Raw genomic sequence first — 21,095 nt, 5'->3', positions numbered from 1 at the left:
TTTTTTTTACTTCATTTTATGTATGAAATATTAAATGGTGATTTTGTGATCAAATGAGAGGTAGCTCTTCAGATAAAATGTTACAAAGCAGCAGAACTGAGTTTAATTATAGGGATGTGATAAGGCCTCTCAATAGTGCCTAAATATCAAAGCCTAAATCCCAGTCACACTGAAATACCTCCTCAAAAAATTTAGGAATTCCATGAGGCCAAGATTTTACCTTTTGAGTTGTCTCTCTATTTGCTATTGACGGAGCATTCAAGATGAGTAGCCAAGGCAGTACACCACCTAATTGGAAGTGACCACTTAATAAATTAAATAATAATCATTAAAACAAAAGAGGTGACACTGAAGAGTCTCCAGAAAAATATCTGGTCTATATTTCACTGGCTCTTGTTACAGTTTGTAATGACAAGACTTGCACTGAACAGAAGCCTTTCTCTGGTCTTTCGCCAAAGCAGCAATGTTTTCAGAGAGAGGCACTAGCAGTTATTTTCTGTTACATGGGAATCCATGATCTCATACCATAGACTATTATCCCTCCTAGCTGAATCTGGAATGAAGTCAGAGGACCAGAAAGATCATCCGCTTGAAGAGGGCTTGACAGAGTAAAGTCCTGAGTTTGATAAAAATAGATATGTATGGAGTGGTAGGAATACCACATCTCTCTTCAGCTTCACATTTAGCTGCAGACTGTGAGCGGTGAATGATCTGCTGATTCACCCAAAATTGACATGCAAAGTGAGTCAGAGAGGAATGGGTCAGAGGAAAAGCTTATATACAAGACGTTCCTACGGCCCTTACATTAACACAAAGAAGACATTTCATGTTGCCAGGCAACCTGCCCCCAAAGACCAAGGACATTTTGTTTAGAGGTATGGACATAGTATTAATTTTTGCTGGACTACATCCTTGTCACAGAGTTACTGTTGACAACAGGGCTCTGAGAAGATAACCTGAAAATATCAATATGGTTAACTTCAACCTCTATACTCTTCCTCACAAATTTTTCATATGTTGAAAACATTGTGGTCTCTATATGACACACAGACTCTAAGAACTACAGGACATCAGTAGGCTGTTTTCTTTTTTTCCCTGAGCAACAGTTAAATGCACAAAGAGTGTTTTTAATACTAGTGCACAACAGCTATGTAGAGTGATTGCTCCACAACTTATGCTGAGAGATTCTGAAGTGACACCTGGACTCAAGGTGGGCAAAATTGTACTAAAAGAAAGAGGCAAAAACTGACTGGAAAACTATCTCAAAATACCAAAATTAGAACTTTGACCAAGCCTGTCTGAATTCAGGAAGTGTTTAGATGATACTTTCAGGTACATGGTATGATTTTTGTCCTGTGAAGGGCTGAGTTGTACTTTGATGATTTTTTTGAGTACTTTTCAACTCAGGATATTCTAGAATTCTATTATTTAAAAAAAAAAACAAAAAAACAACCACATACAGCATCCTTGTCGATTGCTTCTGATCTCTTTTAATAGCAGACAAAATGATTCCAACAAGTTATCCTTTTCCTCCCCCAGCAGCATTGCCCCTGTGTGAAGAAGACAGAGGTCAAACAAGTCTTCAAACAATGCACATACATGTTCATATTTGAGAAAGGTAGAATCAACAAAATAAAAACACAGAATGTGAAACTAGATTCTGGAAAATAATTGAATTTGTACTTCAAACTGGCTCACCCGATTAATGGTGTCCTAAAAGTGGAATGTATGTCCCAGATTTAATCATGAGATTTTCAAAGACTGCTTTTTGACAAAAAATATCACTCCATTTTAGCCATAAATAATATATATATATAATTATGTTTTGCTTTTGTCACCTAGTAATTTAATAATTTTTACAGTGACTGTTTTTCATGAATTCTGCTTTTAAGTCACATAATTTTAATTACAAAATCTAATATATTCTAAGCTAAAAAAGTTAATGCTTTAGAAAAAATGTTATATTCAAAGCAAAAGTTTCTACTGTCCAAAACAGACTACATTTTTTAAACCTCAGTCATGAAAACATTGAGAATTTTAAGGATTGTTTCAGACAGATTACAATTTTTTCCAAAATCTGCTGTAAGGCAGAAAAATGATTTCTCTTCCATTTTTTGTATGTAATCTGAATTATATTATTCATGCTGCATTTCTGCAATTACTCTACTAACAGCAGGACCTTGATTTTCTTTTCATACTATTTTGTGTAACAGACAATTTAAAAGTGTGCACTCAATGGATCTGATTTGTTTTCATTTCCATTTCTGCAAATGTGACCATCAGTTTTGGGGGAGATAAGTAAGGTCAAACTTTGACCTTCTTCCAAGTCATGTTGTAGAATGTTACATCAAACGTTTTTATCAAACATTTTCTGCAGCACAGTAAATAGTTTAAGGGTGCTTTAACAATATTATGGCATTTAAAATTAGAGCAGATGGCTGTAGTCAACACCAGCTTAGTGAAAATCTCAGTACTTTAGGTCTGTTAAGGTTCTTACTAACAAACATCTTGTTTTATTTCACATTTTCTGAAGTTTCATATTTGAATTTCAGTTCAGGCTAACTTAAGGCTTTACCAGTGTTAGACTGACTGGTAGGGAGTGAGTTGAAACTAGTTTAAAACAAATTTGGTCCAAAACCTTAAAATGAGTCTATTTAAACTTTGTATAAATCACATAGGAATAAATCACATATTTTGGTTTTGGAAAACCTTTACTTCTGCTTCTACACATGAACTGTAAAAGGCATTGGATTCAGTAGATAAATGTGTCCTTAAGTACATATTCGGGCAAGGACATTGCAATGTGAAAGTCCTAAGTTAGTAGTAAGTATATAGAATGATTTTGTATAATAATTGAACATGTGGCATTACTAATTTTAATATGTTTCATATTCTCTGAAATTTCTACTGCATGATTCAGCAGAAACAAAAAAAAACATGTGATGCAGGCACACCAGAAAGTGAGTGGTCTATCCATGGAGTTTGAACAGAAGTACAAACAAGACACCTGACTTTGAAATACAAAACAGAAAACTTCCAATTCCCACCTTAAAAACCTTCTGAAAGACAAGTATATTTTCTAACCTTCTAGCTGCTAAAGAAAAAGAGCATCAGCAAAGTTCTATCACCCAGTTTATGTTTTGCTTTCTTTTATGACAACTGACCCTTTCTCCAGTTTTTAAAGAAAAATATGTGGGCAATTATTTCCAGAGGAGGTCTTGTCCTGCTGTTCTCAAGCAGTCAGAGGCTCTCGGGCTGAGTAGAGCTGAATGCTGCTCCTGCCCTCCTTGCTCTTTGTGCTTGGAGCCCTCTCCCTGGAGGGCGTGGGGACTGGGCTGCTGCAGGCACTGGATCCTGAAAAGCAGTGCAATAGCAGTGAGTTGGATCCAAGGACTCAATGGACACAGTAGATACACAGTGGGAGGTTTAACTTTAGACTAGAGCTAGTTTTTCCCTGGGAATTTAACACCCCTTGGAAGGCAAAGGGCATTGGAGGGGATCTTGAGGCATATCTACCAGGTTAAGTTTCTTCAGAAAGTGTTGATTCTGTGTGCTGTGAGACAATACAATCCAACAGGCAGTTAAGTGTGCTAAGTTTGGGATTCACTTCTGAAGTGCACTTCTAACCTCAATTAAGGTGCTAGCAAAGTCCCTCACTCTCCTGCACTGGAGAGAGCCTTGGTTCTGAATGTAAAACTAATTCAAAGACAGAGTCCAGCAGCACAGAATTAGCTGCATGTGGGGATCAGAAGGCAGTAACAATCAGCTCACAGAAATTTACCAGAAGCAAATTGCTTTTGTCTTTTAGATTTGCACTTGTCAAAGTGGCCCAGTGTATTTTACCAGTTTGCCACACCAGTGAGCCACGGCAATTACTTGACCTCATATGCTGAGAAGCAGGGATGAAGTCTTTATAGGCCAGGCACAGTCCATTTAGCAGAAACACAATGATATCAACAAAAAAAATCAGCTTAGTGGTTCTAAAAAATCTTTTAGTGTTCAACATCACCATGCAGTTAATGACCACTTGAAACAATATGCTGACTGTGCCCTATTTTTTCTCTTTCCTATGTCACCTTTACTTTGAAAGCCAGTTTCCAAGCAGTGATCACCAGTAAAGTACATCACCTGTTATTAGCATTTAGAAATTAAATCCTTCTCTGATGACACAGTTGGCTGGAAAAGCTGCTTTTACTTTCTTACTGCACCATCAAATGAACTAAATGAACTTCCAGAAAGGATACAGGACTCACTCTTTTGCATTTTTCAGCTGTTGGCTGTCAACTGGGACTTGCAAGTGCTCAGTTCATCAGATAATTTTGGCTTCTTAGGAACCTTAAAATAAAAATATTTTTAAAAATTATACAGTGCTTCCTCTATAAAAAGAAACACTGAGAGCAGAACACCCCACCTAGAAAGTCAAAGCAGAGGGTGAAGAAGGACAGGAGGACTGATCAGTCAGATCCAGCTGTAGCTTTGCTGCTCTCAGGGAGCAGTTATTATTTAGCAAAGATAAGGTGAAGCTCACTTTTGCAAGACCCTTTTCAATGAACACATGACACTGAGCAATAATGGCAGAAGTAGTTGGTTGATGTTTTCAGAGGACGTGACAGCTCATCAGACTTGTCTCACCTTGAGTGTTTTAAGATTATCATAAGGAATTTTTAGCACTTCCAACAAAAATTAGAGACCACAATTTTTGCCAAAATGAATCTTCATTATTTGCCTATTGTTTATACTGAATAAATGTATATACCTACAAATTAGAGATTGCTGGGGAGGGAGGCTGATAAATCAAGCTTCAAAACAAAATACGCATTGAAACTCGAGCCACATAGCCCATGCTGGTGGCTATGGGCCCAAATGTGTGAGATGGGGACTTTTTTTAGTGGGCAGTCACTGAGAGCTCTGACACGGGAAGCTGGACCTGTCACAGGCCTTTTCTTTCTCTCCTGCCATCACCTGCAAATCTGAGATCTCTTTTCATATGTGTTTTTGGTCTCTGGATGGTTCTGAACTCTAGTTTGGTTCCTGAGTTACAGGTGGGTGATGCTTAGGTGGGGTTATTTTGCAGGCTGTAGCAGGTATCTTATTACATCACATAGTTGTTTTCCTTTCTTTGCATAGCTGTTTTCCTGCATCTTCTTGTTTCTGAGTAACACCAGCTCCTGGCAAATAGGTGACCATCAGCAAGTTGGTCATAGCTCTTAGATCTCAAATTTCAACCTGAACCAGTACATTCAAGATTTTCACTGCTAATTCATGCTTCAGCTTTGCATCTTAACAGGGGATAACCAGTACCAAGTTCCAGTTCACAAAGCTCACACAGCAAGCTGGTACAAGCCCTGACTGGAGCTTGCATTGTTTGCACAGGACACTTTTAGCATAAGGTACATCATGAGGCACATGTCCTGCTACTGGCAACAACAATATTATTTGTACTGGAACACTGTGTACAAAAATGCTTATAGATTTGTTCCAGTTATGCCATATTAGTGTGTTTACTTCCGAGTTCAAAGTAAGCTAATATTAATTAAATCCTTCTTAGCCTGTTGGTACCTTACAGATACCAAAAGTCTGTGCTTGGGCTTCTTCACTGTCAAGGTTGAAATATGGATAACCAGCAGGTCCTACCCTGCAGCCTTCTGTGCTCTCAGGGGGTGTTTCTGCAGAGAAACACCTCATTATAAGTTCAAAATTAAACACTTGTGCCCATTAGCTGGAGAAGAAAGGGACATGTTTGTGAAATACAGTCTCTCAGCAACCTTGCTGATAGTGTCCAAGGTAATAAGAAAACGGGCTTCAGGCAGCAGATGTCTCCAGCAGACCCATGGTCCAGGGAGGGAGGTCTTGTTAGATGCAGTGTGAAACAGTCCCTGTTTGTGCTGATGCAATTTTCTTTTTTGCACAAATTCAGATTGCTCTAAAACATACTTACCTCTTGTTACTATCAAATAACAATAACAACTGCTCTGAAGCAGTAGGATTTCCTTGAGAAGAAGCAATTAAAGCAATTTTATAGTCTTCCCAGGTCTTTAAATCCCTCATGAGAGACGACAGTGGATGTTACTGTGCTTGCTTACTTGTTTGCTAGCTTAAGGACTGTGCGACCATGAATTTAAATTTTTTTCCACTAGGATTTAATCCCTGTTCCAGGGAAATGTCTCATGTCTCACTGGTTCATGTCTCACTGACCAAAGATGGAGTGATAAATTATTCTCAACCTTTCTCACCCCAGTGAGCCAGGCAAGTTACAAGAGCCATTCTGGTGCTTTTTCTTGATATAATATACTGGGGAGAGCAGGCAGGGATGCAGGATGAAGCTTTTTCATACACTTCAGATGTAGGAAGATGCACACTAAACTAAATACTGTGTTTGCACTCTTGCACTGCCTCTGTGAATCCGAAAGGGTATTTAAGGCTTTCTGTGTAATGCTGAAAATGTAAAGAACTAACTAAACTGACAAGAAGCAACACTAAATGAAGTTACTGAATCACTACTTAGGCAAGCAATTTCACCAGTGACGTGAAGTGTGTAAAGCATCGCTTGTGTAGTTAAGAGTTACTCTTTTAAAATAAAAATACTGGACTAATGAGGTACAATGTGGCATTTTAACCTCTTTTCCATTCACTTCCATATCTTTGATAATTCTTTCCTTCAAAACATTTTCTCAAATCTGATGTCAATGATAAGATGGCATACACCTAATCAACAAGCCAAACAGTCAAACTCTAACTTGAATTTGTGTCTTAGGTAGAGGAATAAAAAAAATACTGAAGACTTAAGAATCAAAAAGACAGTAAGCAGAAATAGAAAGTGTATATTTTTTTAATGGCTATTTTTGAAAGGAACTTATGGTTGAAGAAGCCAAGGAGTACAGGGATAAAGAAAGAGAGAAAATGGAAAAAGGGTTTCCTGAAGAATGACAATAAATAATCTCAGCTTGTTTCCACAATAACTGCTTTACCTGAATGTAGAGTTGCAAAGCTGAGCTTTGAGACAAAGCTGGGTTATTTAGAGGGAATGAGAAAAAAAATCAAGATTTCTGCACCTGAGGTTGAAACAAATTTCAGCATTTGCTTGATGTATTTTTAATTGTACAAACAGGGTCATCTCTATCCGAGCATGCTGAAGGAGCATGAAGCTGCAAGTCTGACAGCAAGGACTGAGAAGAGGTAGTAATAAATTTACTTCTTATCCTCAAGAAAAGTGGCAGGAGGATGTCAAGCAATGGGGCAACCACATCAGGGGTGTGCAACCTGCACCACTGTTCTGGGTGCTGTGGAAAAGGGTTGCAGAAGAGGAGCACTGGCCACAAAACATGATCTAACACCTACTAGCACCTTTGTACTGGGACTTGGTGTAGTTTGGCTCATTCCAAAAGGGTGCATAAAGTTCTGGACCATTGATCTTGATGGTGATGCTGAAATTTTTCTCCCTACCTCTTAACCATATTTCAGCAGCACAGTGGCTTTCTGCACTTAGGTGAATTCTCTTAGCAAAGGCAATATCCTCAATTTGAGCTGGAACCTGGCAATGACTCCAGCCTTTCTGCACCAAAAGGAAGAGGAATGCAGAGCTGAACTACCTGAGGAAGAGTGATAAGGAACAGAATCTGTTGTTCCTGCTCTCTGATCACTTGCTCAGAGAGTCTGCTGATCATGACTCACCTGAAGGTGTCTCTCAGATCTGCCCTCCCCCAGCCATAGCTTGCAGCCCCACTAGCTGAGCTGGGACAGCTGTTAGGCAAAGGAGTTCTGCAAAAGGGATCACTGAAACAAGCTGACTCACAGTGCTACTAAGAGTCATGAAAGAATCCTGGAGACTCAAAACAACCACAGAGTAGGGACCAAATACAGAGTTATACGGGGATGAAAACTCCCTAAGAGACAGCTCTTCTAAATCTGTTTAGACATTTTCCTTGGAGAGCCAGCACTAAGAGAAAAGGTGAAAACCAGGATCCCACCTGTCTCTGGGGTGTTCCTATCTGCCAGACCTGGGAACTAAGCCTCCACTTCTTTGTTATATCAGACTCTGATCCCTTGAATTTTTCCTTCCTGTCTGAACAGCAGTCCAGCCATTTCAGTCGCAGGCATTTTGTCAAAAGATTGAAGCTTAAGCAGCAGCAAGGCCAGATGTTCCTTGGGGTGACTAAGGACTTCATCAGAATATTGTCCTACACAACAACCTTACGAGGAATGCGAATAAATCATAGCAGGAGATAGCACACATCCTCATGATCTTTGGTGTGATCTTTGTTACCTTAACAGAAGCTAGATTTGTGTCAGGTGCACATGAATACTGAGGGTTGATTTCTAGTTCTAATTGTCTGCAGTGAACTTTTAAATTATATCAGTATTGTTCAAACAATAACGCAAGAGACTTTTCCCACAACATCCAACGTTTCCTGTTTGAATTCCAGTGGCTTTAAATGCTGAGAAACTCCTTAAATAGCTTTTAGTGTGTGACACAAGCTCATAGTTTTATTTCAATGAGAAAAGATGCATATCTAGTGAGGACCATCTACTCATGTGATATGAAATCCTAGGGCAAAAAGTTCCAATTTAGTACAAAACAAAGTGAGTCATGTTAAGAAATTGTAGTATTTTTTTTTTTATTGTGATGCAAAATGCATAGTTTCATATTTTTATACCAATATGTCAAAATATGAGATCAGACTTCTATATCCACTCTGTGTTATCTATTAGAGTTCTACTGTGGGTAGTATACAGCAAGGTTTTCTTTCTTTTTCTTTTTGATTCCAATTGAAAAGTCATTTATATGTTTTAAGATTTCTTTCCTTTATGCATAAAGTTAATAATTACTTCTGTGCTAGTGTCTGCCTGTAGCATTACCGAACAAATGGAAAGCAGGATCCCAACTTGCCAATCACCAACCTTACATCAATGTCTCTTCTTTGAAATCAATTATGTGACACCACTGTAAAATCAGGATCAGCTTAATAAATATTTTAATTCTTTCTATTTTAGTAGCATTTCTGTTTTTGAGAGCTGAAAAGTGTTATAGAACAGTTTACTCAGTTTAAACTCACTTAGTCTTAGGAAATAAAAAGGTGTGGATATAAATAAAATAAAGACTTCCTTCTGGAGCAATTTTTTTCCTAAAAACTGAACTACCATCCAACAATTACTCAGGAGGAATCAAAGACATCTGTTAAGAACAACTATTTTTGTGTTGCATCTAGCCTTATGTGTGCTAGTGTTCTGAGTGGAAATAGGAGAAAGCATAAATAAACCATAAAGTAATTAATTGCAAATCAGAGTAGGCATTATTTTACAGAGTTAGAAATTACCCAGTTTACTGAGAATCAGTCTTCATAAAATTGCACTACTGCTGCTCTTGTAAGGAAGGGAAAGCAAAGACTAATGCTCTGTAATACTAATTCAGTATATTCAGGAACTACTTAGCAAGAAATAGGGCCTCATTTAGGCACTGACCAAATTTATAAGTGCAGCTTTTTTTCATAATTATGATGAAATAGGATAGTGGTCAAACCAACATTGCTGATAGGTTAAGCAAAATGTATAAAAGCGTGAGATCACCAGAATTACCCAAGAGAAGTATTTAGCACATGAATCTGATGAAGATGAGCTTGTAAAAGTAAAAAAGCAAGAAAGCATTTGAGCAAACAAAATGGATATTGCTGGAGAGAAAATTAAATTTTATTAGAGCACAAAAAAGTTCTGAAGACATTACTAGCAATCAAATCCTACAATTTCAGGAGGTCCAGTAAATCTTTTGTAAATCTTTGGCAACTTAACCAGTGTCATTAGAAGAACACTATGATTTGATCCTTCCTCTCCATTTTTTTAATATTTTAAAGCACTACTTTTTTAACCTCCTTTCACAGTAAGATTAAGTAAGCAAAGACTAGGATCCCATAAATATTATTGATTCTCTTTTATTATTCGCAGCATAGGAAAAATGTGACAGTAAAACTAATATCTATGGACTTAAATGGCTGTAAACCCAATAAAGTTTAGAATCATGCCTTGCATATTTCCATGCTGCATGTTACCAAACCGTTACAGTAGAATATCTATCCAGTGTAGTATATCCTCATATGTTACCTCCACATGGCTCTCAGTACAATTTTAGGCAGGGAAAAAGCTGGATATGTAACATTTATTTTACTTAAAGACATCTCATTAAACATCTTATTGGTCTAAATATGCTACTGATACATTTACTAGGGAGCTGGTAATCTGTTTTTACAAACACCAGCTTAGATTCTTACATAAAGAATTAGTATTTAAGTTTCCGTTGGGCCAATTCAGCTGATGAAGCAGCAAATTCAGGGCTACATGTAAGATTATTACTGCTCTTCCTGTAAGAAAGCTGCAAGGCTGAGAATAAATCACAAGGGATGCAACCAGGAGTTAAGTATTGTCTGTCCTCACTGAGCATCACCATGGTTGCCCTATTCTACTGCAACAGAAAAGTAATCAAATCACATAGCAACTTGTTCACAGAACTATTGGAATGTCAGGTCCCCACAGAGTTAATCATCGTGGATCTGATAACTATCTGTGCTCCTATTGTAGGTAGTAATGATGTGAAGCCATAACTAACTTGCAGCCTAAGAAGCTGGAGATCTACTGTTTCTGGATGTGTCCCACAGTGTTCTGAGTGGTCTCATAGATGTTCGTAGTGACGACAGTAAATTGAGTTGATCTGATGATAGAATAAAGGGTCTGACCCTGCACTGAGATCAGAAGGGGTAAACATTTGCATCAATTTGCTGCTTCAATTTACAGCTATGAGCAGGATTAAGGACCTGCACAGGTGGATCCTTTTGTAGGTTCCAGACACAATGAGCCGGATTTTCTTGAATATTATAAAAGCAACCAGTCAGTAGCATCATTCCTTGACTGAATATACATGTATTTGAAGTCCATCTGTGTTACACATTATTATCATGAGCCTGGAGCAGATTACATAATCTGTTTAGATCAAGTAAAAGAGCCACCTCCTGCAGTCCTTATCTACATTCCTGCTGAGACTTGTATCTTTTGCTGAGATTCTGTCTCTCCTTACAAAGAACAGCTTATATTGGTGAAATTTTAAAGGACGCCTCTTTCTTCTACAGCTACCATGTACCAAATCACCTTATGACTGTACTCATTACTGGTGTTTGCTTGGAAGCTGCAATGCTCCCCCAGCCTCATTGCAAAACTTGGCTTAGAGGACTTTGTGCTCCTCTCATCTTCTGCAGAAATCCCTTTGACATTCAAATTTTTGTGGCAAATAGTGTCTTCAATGAAGCAGGGTCCAGTATGAATAAATACATGATCTGTCAGAAAATTGTTTGGGATATTTACTATAATCTTTCTTACTCTTCTTCATTTTACTTTGTTCATTTCCTCCAGAACTTTGAACTTTGTTTATTTCACCCTACTAATCTCTTCCTACTTGTCTAGTGTAGTCTCTATTGTCTGATGCACCATACTTCTGGATTTTCTGTGTGGGCATAGTGATCACCTGCTTTTTCAGGCACAGAAACCCACAGCAACCTCATGTGGAGAATCATAATCATTACCATTATTTATACCTGCCATACACAGCAGATATTCAAAACAGGGAAATCTCCTGGGTGACCAATTTCAAACTGAAACAGAAGCTCTAATGAAATATGAAATGCTGCCTTTGGGTGGATCATCAAATTTAATCATGCACTTAGTGAAAATTGTGCACTTGGTCTGTCTCAGGCTGGAGCAGCCTTTATGGAGCTCTCCCTTCACTTGTTCCATCCCCTAAAGAGCAGTTCCATTCAGAGAGCCAAGTATGAGCTAGTCATTTACAGTTCAAAGCACAATAAACTGCCCAAATCAGCAGTGGGTTTCTAAGCTGTGACTGTCAGCCAGTCTCACATGAGAAAATGTGAAATATTCAAGTCTTCACTCTTTTCCTCTCGAGGTTCAACAGTCCTTCCTCCTGGCTAGTCTAGATATACTCTAGAGAGGACATTGCCTCTCTAAAAGCACAGAAGGGAGCAGGTGCCAAGACTGGGCTAGGAATGCACAGAAAGAGCCCTTCCCATCTCTAAGAGCTTGACACAGGCACTGTAGATGCTGAGTGAGGAAAAGCAAAGATCACAGTTCAGCTCAGTTATTGCCCTTGTTTATTCCTGTACTTGCCTCTGAATGACAATTTGATTATGCATAACTAATATTAAGATTTTTATGAGTTGTAACTAAACTGCATGTTGTTTTTTTTTTATTTTTGGAATACCTGATAAGCTGCCCAAGGCTCTTTTTTTCTGAAGCAGCAAGCATTTCCATCTGTGTTATGTAATAAAAGCTATTTTAAAAGGCTTAGTCTTTAGTAGACATCTCTGTGTGTCTCAGTCCTCAAGATGTGCAATGAGGATAAAAACTGTCCTAACAGTATTTTTGTGAAACTAAATTAGTATGTTAGAAAGCCTTATATTTCAAAAGATGATTGCAACAGAAACAGCACAAGGGAGTTAGTAGCTTTATTTTCAGCAATGTGTGTAGTGTGTAGTTTCAGATGTGTGTAGTGAATAAATGACAAGGCCATTGCTTGATCAATTAATATAAGACAAAACAGTGATCAGTGCAACACAGTCAGCAGATCTGGTTCACTGTATGAGGCAGTGTATGTCTCCAACGAGAATATGCTGTCATGAAATATTTAATCATGCACATGTATTTTCAAGTTATTTGCTCTACATCTTTCCCACACTGACCACTTAATAAAAATATCTATGTAGACACTCATGCATAATCATATGGAGAATTGTATAGCTAACATATATAGGAACAATTCACAAAATCCTTGCATTTTTACTTTTAGCATTAAAAGCTACCACCGCTTTTCCTGTCCTGTAACACTGACACTAGTATATCACAACCCTCCCCTGCTGGAGCTCCTGAATTTTGAAGTTGTATTTCTCCTTTCTTTTTTTTTTTTTTTTTTTTCTGTAACATTATAATACTCAAATTATTGTGAGTTGAAAAATGAACCTCACAATTTTCTTATTTAATGAACCTCACAGTTTTCTTGTTTAATGACACACACTGTATTGATATTTATTAAATGTGCTGTTATAAACAAAAATTAATTACATGTATTTGTGTATTAATTTTATTTTAAATGAAATAAAAATTAAATTTCATTTTTTAACTTCTTTTTTTCAGGAACCTGATGTCCTAAGTTTCATTAATTCTTGCACTTGACAGTGCTTTATTTGCTTGAACTAGGAATGACTCACATAACAACAAGAATCTTCTATCACTGGTATTTTGACAAATCAGTGTTAATTGGGAAGTCTTTCCAGTATTAACACATTCTTCTCTGTTCACATGGTTGTTCTGTCTAGGGTATCTGGGATTTGATGACAGATTTTGTTCAACTAAATGAATGGAAATACAAAACCTGTTATTCATAGTAGGTATAAAACTGGTGGACAGGGGAGGATAATCCCTCAGGAGAAAATGACAGCAATGGGAAACTCTCCCATTTATGCAAAGACAAATGAGAGCTCATGAGGAATATTTTCCTAGACTCAGTAATTTTCCAAGTGGCAACTTGTTTGTATAAGAAAAGCATAGCTGGACATCATTTAACTCAGAGTGTCCATAACTAACACTACCATATGGTTTAGACAAATTGATCCGCTCTTTTAGGAAGTTCTGTGAAAATTTTGGTTTAGAAATCAAAACACCCTGCATCTTTCTAATCAAAGGTACAAAAAAAAAAAAAAAAAGTATCTCCTGCCTTTTTCCATGAATCCACTGGCATCCTCTCCATTTCCTCAACAGATTCAAACTTCTTGACCTCATCTTCATAATTCTTCAAAGACAGCGCTGCCTGTAGTCTAGTCTTCAGTTCTGCTTCATCCTTCACCTCTCTCCCTCTCTACCTTCTGCTCAGTCCTCTCCTTGGTACCTCTGCACCTTCTTTTGTTCTTTGTACCTGTTTTCAGTCAACCCATGGAACAGGTTCCTAGTCCCTCTCCATTTCGTAATTTTCTGCATCTCCATAACAGCACCTTAAAATTTTACTGTCTTGCCTTCATGACTTACCTTGGTCTTCCAGGTTAATGATAAGCCCCTTATGCTTTTATGGCTTCTATTTATTCAAATGAGCTCATCATCAGCTCAGAGCAGGGATTTTGCCATCATTATGCTTGTCCTAAAGTAGACATTATACAGAATCAGACAATTTCTGTGTTAGTGACTCTGAGAGGATACAGAAGAGTACCTGAATACTGAGTGTGGGGGAGCAGGACAATAACCTTGTAAGAAAAATCTCACTGGCATAAAAGTATGTGTTTCACCTGTGACTTGTTTCTCCAGGCAGCATTTCCATCCTCTCCCTTTCACAGGAACCGGCTTTGAGGGACAGGCTGAGACTAGAAAAAAACTAGAAAGACTTAATGAAATAGCAAAGGCAAGAGGCAGAGCTAAGTAAAAGCAGGATATTATTTTCCTGGTGTGGATCAGATGGTTTCAACATTTGTCAGAGCACTGAGGAGGCAGAGATGAAGAGAGCTCAGCCAGGGACAGGCATGTGCTAGGTGTCTAGTGAAGACATTTAGTTTCATGCCAATGTAAATATTTTAAGGGAGTATGGCGTAGGTGAGAAAGCAGGATTGCTGACCCTAAATCAACAAATGGCCATCAGTTTTCCTTCCTTTCCACCCTTATAATATCTCTATGCCAGCCTCTAGCAAATCTTATTCTGCCCAGTTTATTCTTTTCTCCTCAAATCCCTGTCCACAGGAAATGGTGGGTGTGGGAGGCATGTGGAATCAAATTAGTTTGGAAAGCAAGTGCAAAGTCAGCATTTGAGAATATTCTGTTGGGGGAAGCTGTGTCTGCAGCAGGGGCTGGAATGCAGGGAGGAGTGCTGGCTCCCTGAGCCCCCATGCCCAGGACTGCCAGGGAACAGGAACACACAAAGATAGTGCTTGGCACCATGCAGAAGGATCTATGAGGATCTATGAGAATCTATGAGGAGCAGGGCTTTTATTTGGTCTCAGCTCTCAGCTGATTGCTTCTGGGCCACAGCTGATTCCTTGGAGTACGATAGCTGCTGCAGGGCCTGGTCACTACTGCTGTGCTTTTGCCGCCTCTCAAACACCTCTGGGGTTCCAGTCCACATGTCAAAGGGGAATTTTAAATCTCATCTGGGGTCCCAGACCTCAGGTTACACTGAGCATCTGAAGAGCAACTGAAGAACACAGATGAAAAATCAGCAAGTTAACAGAAAACAATATAGCAAACAAGCTTCCAGAAGTTTCTAAACCCAGTATATTTCAATAGAAAACAGTTGGCCAAAATAATTTCTAAAACTTCATCAGCTCCACTAAAGTTATTTATTTATGCTTCACCAGCAATAAATTATTTTTAACATTATAAGAACCATGTACTGAGGGCCATTTAAGAAGCAAACACATGAAAATGCTTTCAGTATTTCTGAAGAATATCCTGGCATAAGTATGCACATTCAGAAACAAGGAAACATCCCTCTACCTCAGGAATTTAATCAACTCACTGTACTCACATGTGTAAAGGACTCAAATGATCACTATTTCATAGAGGTGCCATCAAAAACTTCTGTAATATTTTTGGTGTTTATAGCTAAGGAACTTGATATTTCATAAAGATCAGCCTCCTCAAAAAATTTTCAGTTATATGATACAATTATACAATTTAGAAATGGACCAAATAGATCAGCTGAGATTTGCCTATCCAGCAACAAGAAAAATCACATATTTATACAGCAGACCTGATTCCAGAGTAATAATATTATAAACTACAGAAGAACATACTTTATTCCCATTTAAAATGGGTTTTAAAAGTTTTCTCTCAAAAAACGCCCATTTCTTAATCTAAGATTACATGCTTTGGTGCATTGCAAGGCTCTCTACCATGAGGCAGGCCTAAAGCAGACCCATATCCTTCCTTCATATCCTCGACTTAGAAAATTCCATGCAGGTAGAGTTTGTATTCCGGAGTATTTTCCCTTAACTATAATCAGGAAAGGCACATTTGGCTCAAGGTAGTGATGCATACATGTAAGTCTTCCTTGCTCCTGGGTGGCTTCTAAAAATATTGAATCTGGAACTTGAGCACTTCCTTTTCTGATGTAATTTGAGAAAGGAAGTTTGTAAAGGAGTGGACTATACCAATTAATTGTTATTAATGTTGATGACATGAACTGCAAGTTAGTGAATCCATACATACAATTACTGTCTTCAGTAACTCTGTAAGTAGCGATGTAGAAAGAGATGAAGGTTTTTAAATGAACAGCATCAACTATTCAATAAAATTATGTTTGATTGTGTCCAAACCAACTGTGGAATTTTCCTATCCTTTTAAATCTTGTTTCATCACAGCCCAGAAAATAAATTAAGCCAAGGCTTTCTCCAAGTAACCCTTCATAAAATTATCTACAAACTCACCAAATAAAAGCTTGTCACGTACATTTTTCAAAGTCAGCAGAAGCTTACAGCCTTTTAGGTTAAAATTATTTTACAGCTACTTCTGTGAAGCAGATTAATCACAGTTTATGCAACACTATAGAGATTTCACTTTATTACATACCTGGAGCACACTCTATAAATTCAAGTCAAAGGAACACTTTGTCCAATACTAAATGGAAATAAATATTTCAGCTAAAAATCTTTTGCTTTGATTTACTAATTATGGGTTCTAAACTGAGACTTCAGCTTCCAGAAAAACACCTCCTTTGGTTATCCACCTACTCCAGTGTGGGGTCTCCCAGGCTACAGGTCTCATGCACCTCCAAGCACTGCAGGGGCACAGCTGCTCTCCATGGTCTCCACTAAGGGCTGCATGGGAATCTCTGCTCTGGTGCCTGGAGCACCTCCTGCCCCTCCTTCTGCACTGACCTTGGGTCTGCAGGGCTGTTCCTCTCACACATTCTCACTTCTCTCTCAGGCTGCAGGTTGTCTGGCAGAATTCGATGACAATTTGCCTGATGTTAATCCCAAGCAAAAAAAGAGTGCAGGTTCTACAAGGGATCTGATTCATGCACAACAAGAATAGCAGGGGTTTTTCCCCATCTCAAATACATCATCCCAGAGGTGCTACTGCTATCATTGATGGGCTGGGCTGTAGCCCGCAGTGGGTCCACCTTACAGCCAGCTGCCATTGCCTCCACTGGACATGGGGGAAGCTTCCTACAGAAGCCATCCCTGTAGTGCCCATGAAGGCTCCCTGCTACCAATACCTGGACACACAAACTAAAATGCAGTGGTTTAGAATGATAAGCACTAATCAACCATTCATTTCCATTAGAATGCAGGAGTTAATTCTGCTTATGTCTGGTAATTATTAATTTAAAAGGACAGAAAGAAAGTGCAGAAAAATATTGGAGCATCTAAAAAGGTATTAGGAAAAACTGAAAAGTTACATTGCTGAATTCTTTCAAATATTTCACTAGAAAATAGACTGTGCTTTTTTTCTGATTGCAATTTCTGGATAAGAAAGAAGCTATTAAAATTGTAATAGCTAAAAGGCTTTGTACAAAATATTCTTTTATATTGCTAGGACCTTCTCAACTTTTGTACTCTGGCCTGCTGAATTCTGTTTATTTCTCGACATTTTAGAGGACTGCCAATGTGATTTGATCAGAATTAAATCAGAATGCTAGAAAAGTTTGAAAAATATTTAACCTTGCAACAATACAGGACCTTATTGAATATTATGAGGCAGAAATAGCTGCAAATACAAAAATGAATCTGTTGTCATAGGCAGGAGACATATAATATGAAGTCTTATTTTTATAATACTCAGTTTCTTACTTGTGTGCCTGTGTTGAGTTCTGTTTCATAACTCATGTATTCAGTTTTGCAACCCAAAAAAAAGAAAAAAAATAATTTCTATTTTACATCTGTTCATTGAAGAAAATTAATTGGATTTTGACATTTTTTTGTCTGCAGCTAAATACCACAAAACAGCTGAGACTGGAAGGATTGACTTCATTTTCCTGTATAGCTCATAGTTTCTTCAACCCTGTTTCAGCTGAGGAAAGCTATGGTTTTGTATATGGTCTAGGAAAAGAAGCACAAGGAGGGAAAGGGTGACATCTTCTCCCTCTGCACTTAGTGAGAGTACATGGTGAGCTCAGGATGATCTCAGGTGAGTCATCCTGATCTGATGACTGTTCTGACCAGCACCCAGTCGAAGTGTCCTCTAATGCCCGCCTAGGAAATGCCATGCATTACTTGTTTATAAAAAGTCAGGTGCATCAGAGGAATGAGGATCAGGCAGGCACCCAGGCACAAGAGGAGTTCAGCACAGTGACATTAAAACACAGCCAAAGCTTATCCATCCCACCTGAACTAGGAAGTGCTTCCTACATCCATCGCTGTAAATGCAACTTCTGAGTACTTACAGAACAAGATTACCCACCCCATATATTCCCATTTCACAGTCTTCATCCAGAGGTCCATCTAAGCAGGCCTTACACCTGATGTGAGCCCAGAGCCTGTGGAAGCTACCAAGGTAAAACAAGATTTAGTCTCCAGAAACCTCTGGTGTGGGGGCTCCTTGACCTAGTGACAACATCTGTGAACACACTAGCACCAGGTGAGGTTTAGATTGGATATTATGAAAATTTTCTTCACTGAAAGGGTGGTCAAGCATGGGAAGAGATGGTGGAATCACCATCCCTGGATGAGGTAAAAATAATGTGTAGATGTGGTGCTTAGGGATATGTTTTAGTGGTGGACCTGACAGTGTCAGGTTAAATGGTGGGACTCGATGATCTTAGAGGTTCATCTTCCATTAATACATTCAAGTCCTTTTTGAATGCATGCACACTTTCGCTATCTTTACCGAACTTTTCTGTGTAAAGATTCGTTGCCATGAGTCCCTCTTCCCTAGAGCTAAATATAAAATCCCCCCTAAACCATTGCACAGCACAGTACAGTAATGACAACCAGAGGACATGGAAACCCTGATGGGCATTGCTCTGAGGGCTTTCTCACGGAAAGCAAACACCAGCGACTTGAGTTCTGGGCTGCAAAGCAAACACAGAACAGGCTGGGCCTCCTGCCAGCCTGGGCATCCAGGGCTGGTGCAGTTCAGGGAGGTAATGTGTGATATCACTGCTGGACGAGACTGTAGGCAAAATACACTTTGAAGAAAGAGGGGAGAGAAAGGAAAGGGGAAAGGGAAGAAGGGCAGGGCAGGGCAGGGCAGGGCAGGGCAGGGCAGGGCAGGGCAGGGCAAGGCAAGGCAAGGCAGGGCAAGGCAAGGCAAGGCAAGGCAAGGCAAGGCAAGGCAAGGCAAGGCAAGGCAAGGCAAGGCAAGGCAAGGCAAGGCAAGGCAAGGCAAGGCAAGGCAAGGCAAGGCAAGGCAAGGCAAGGCAAGGCAAGGCAAGGCAAAGGCAAGGCAAGGCAAGGCAAGGCAAGGCAAGGCAAGGCAAGGCAAGGCAAGGCAAGGCAAGGCAAGGCAAGGCAAGGCAAGGCAAGGCAAGGAAAGGCCCAAGCTCGCGGCGCCCGGCGCTTTGGCGCCCCCTAGTGGCTTCCCCGAGCACGCGGCGGCAGCGCGAGCCCCGCCGGGTTTGGAACCTGGTGGGAATCAGGCAGCGGACGAGAGACCTGGAAAAACACTCTCTGTTTTGAATGGTTTTTGTAACAAAGCTTTACTGGACTTAAAGCTGAGTCTAGTCTTTGCTTCTAAAGGCTAGTTTTTGATTTTGCCTCCCCGACAAGGATAGCCTGCCACAAGCACAAAACACAAAACTATTGGATCAGATGAGGCTGGGGAAAAGCTGAGGCAATGGAGGATAACACATGGAAAAGATATGGTTGTGAGCCCCTTTGATACGGGTATTAGCAGCCTTCTGTCTCACTGGGAATTGCACTGGAAGTACGCGTGTGGGTTTGTCTGCTTGTGTATGATTTCTACACACACAGACACACGCAAAGCTAAAAATTGAAATGACGGAGCAAAAAATCTTTCTGTAATTATAAGACCATTCCCTTCTATACTTGTATCACATCTTTGTACAATTCTGAATAAAACAGTGTCATTTGCACTGTTCTGTATAAGAAATATTCATTTAAGCATGTTGCGAAGTAACAACTTCTGGTGGATGAATATGGAACACGTCAGCAAAATCTGTGTCTACTGAAAGCCATAGATGCCTTTCCTCAATTTTAACTCAGTTTACAATAAACTGCTAAATGAAGTGCATCCTGCCTTTATAGATCAGAACACCTGGCAGATCAATACCCAGCTTGGAAATGGGTTTGCAGATTACCAGTACCCCTTCTGTAAATAACTTACATTTTCTGTACAGCCATACCAAGAGAATCCCACAGAAGTCATCTCCCATGCCAAGGGATTGTCTCTGCTGGCTTCTGGTTTGGCAATGGAGACAATACAGTGTATACTTCAGAGGGAGACATGTGAAACAAAAAGTCATCAGAAAGGTTTCTTGTGACCAGAATGGCCAAATAACTAAACAATTTGAGTTCACCAAACTGAGGTTTACAAGTTGAAGACATACTATTGGAAAAAGAAAACAAAAGAAATGCAGTTTTTTAGATTCACAGATTACGTGTCTTTTAATGGCAACTTCTCATAGTTTGAAATATCATTCCTGGAATAGATACTAAGTTCAGTTGAAACACTGAATTGATTTCTCTTAATAAGCATATTAAGACACCCTATATGTTTCCTTATAGTTGAAACAAGACTGGGAAATAACCAACTGAATACCAATCCTAAATATATGGCCACACAAATCTGATGTTATTTTATGACAGCTGGGAACCATCATCTGCAAATATGAAACATAGGCCCCTGGAAAAAGTTTAAAGACCTTGAAAATTCTCTGTGTTTAACAAAAATTTGTTTTCCCAGTTTTTTTGTTACTAGGGAAAAGAACCTTTGAAGACAATAGCCATCTATCACACAGAAAATGTTCTCTTGTCACTGCTGTATTTCAGATATGCACCAGGAAGCTGCCAATTAATCTCTAGCACTCTGATTTTCTAGGCATGTTCTACATTTAAAAACAATGTCTATTTGCAAGAATGAATCTTTAATCTCTAATTATTTTTTCA

This window comes from Poecile atricapillus, chromosome 1, assembly GCF_030490865.1.
Source record: "Poecile atricapillus isolate bPoeAtr1 chromosome 1, bPoeAtr1.hap1, whole genome shotgun sequence".
Lineage (NCBI taxonomy): Eukaryota > Metazoa > Chordata > Aves > Passeriformes > Paridae > Poecile > Poecile atricapillus.
This window is presented reverse-complemented; position numbering follows the sequence as displayed.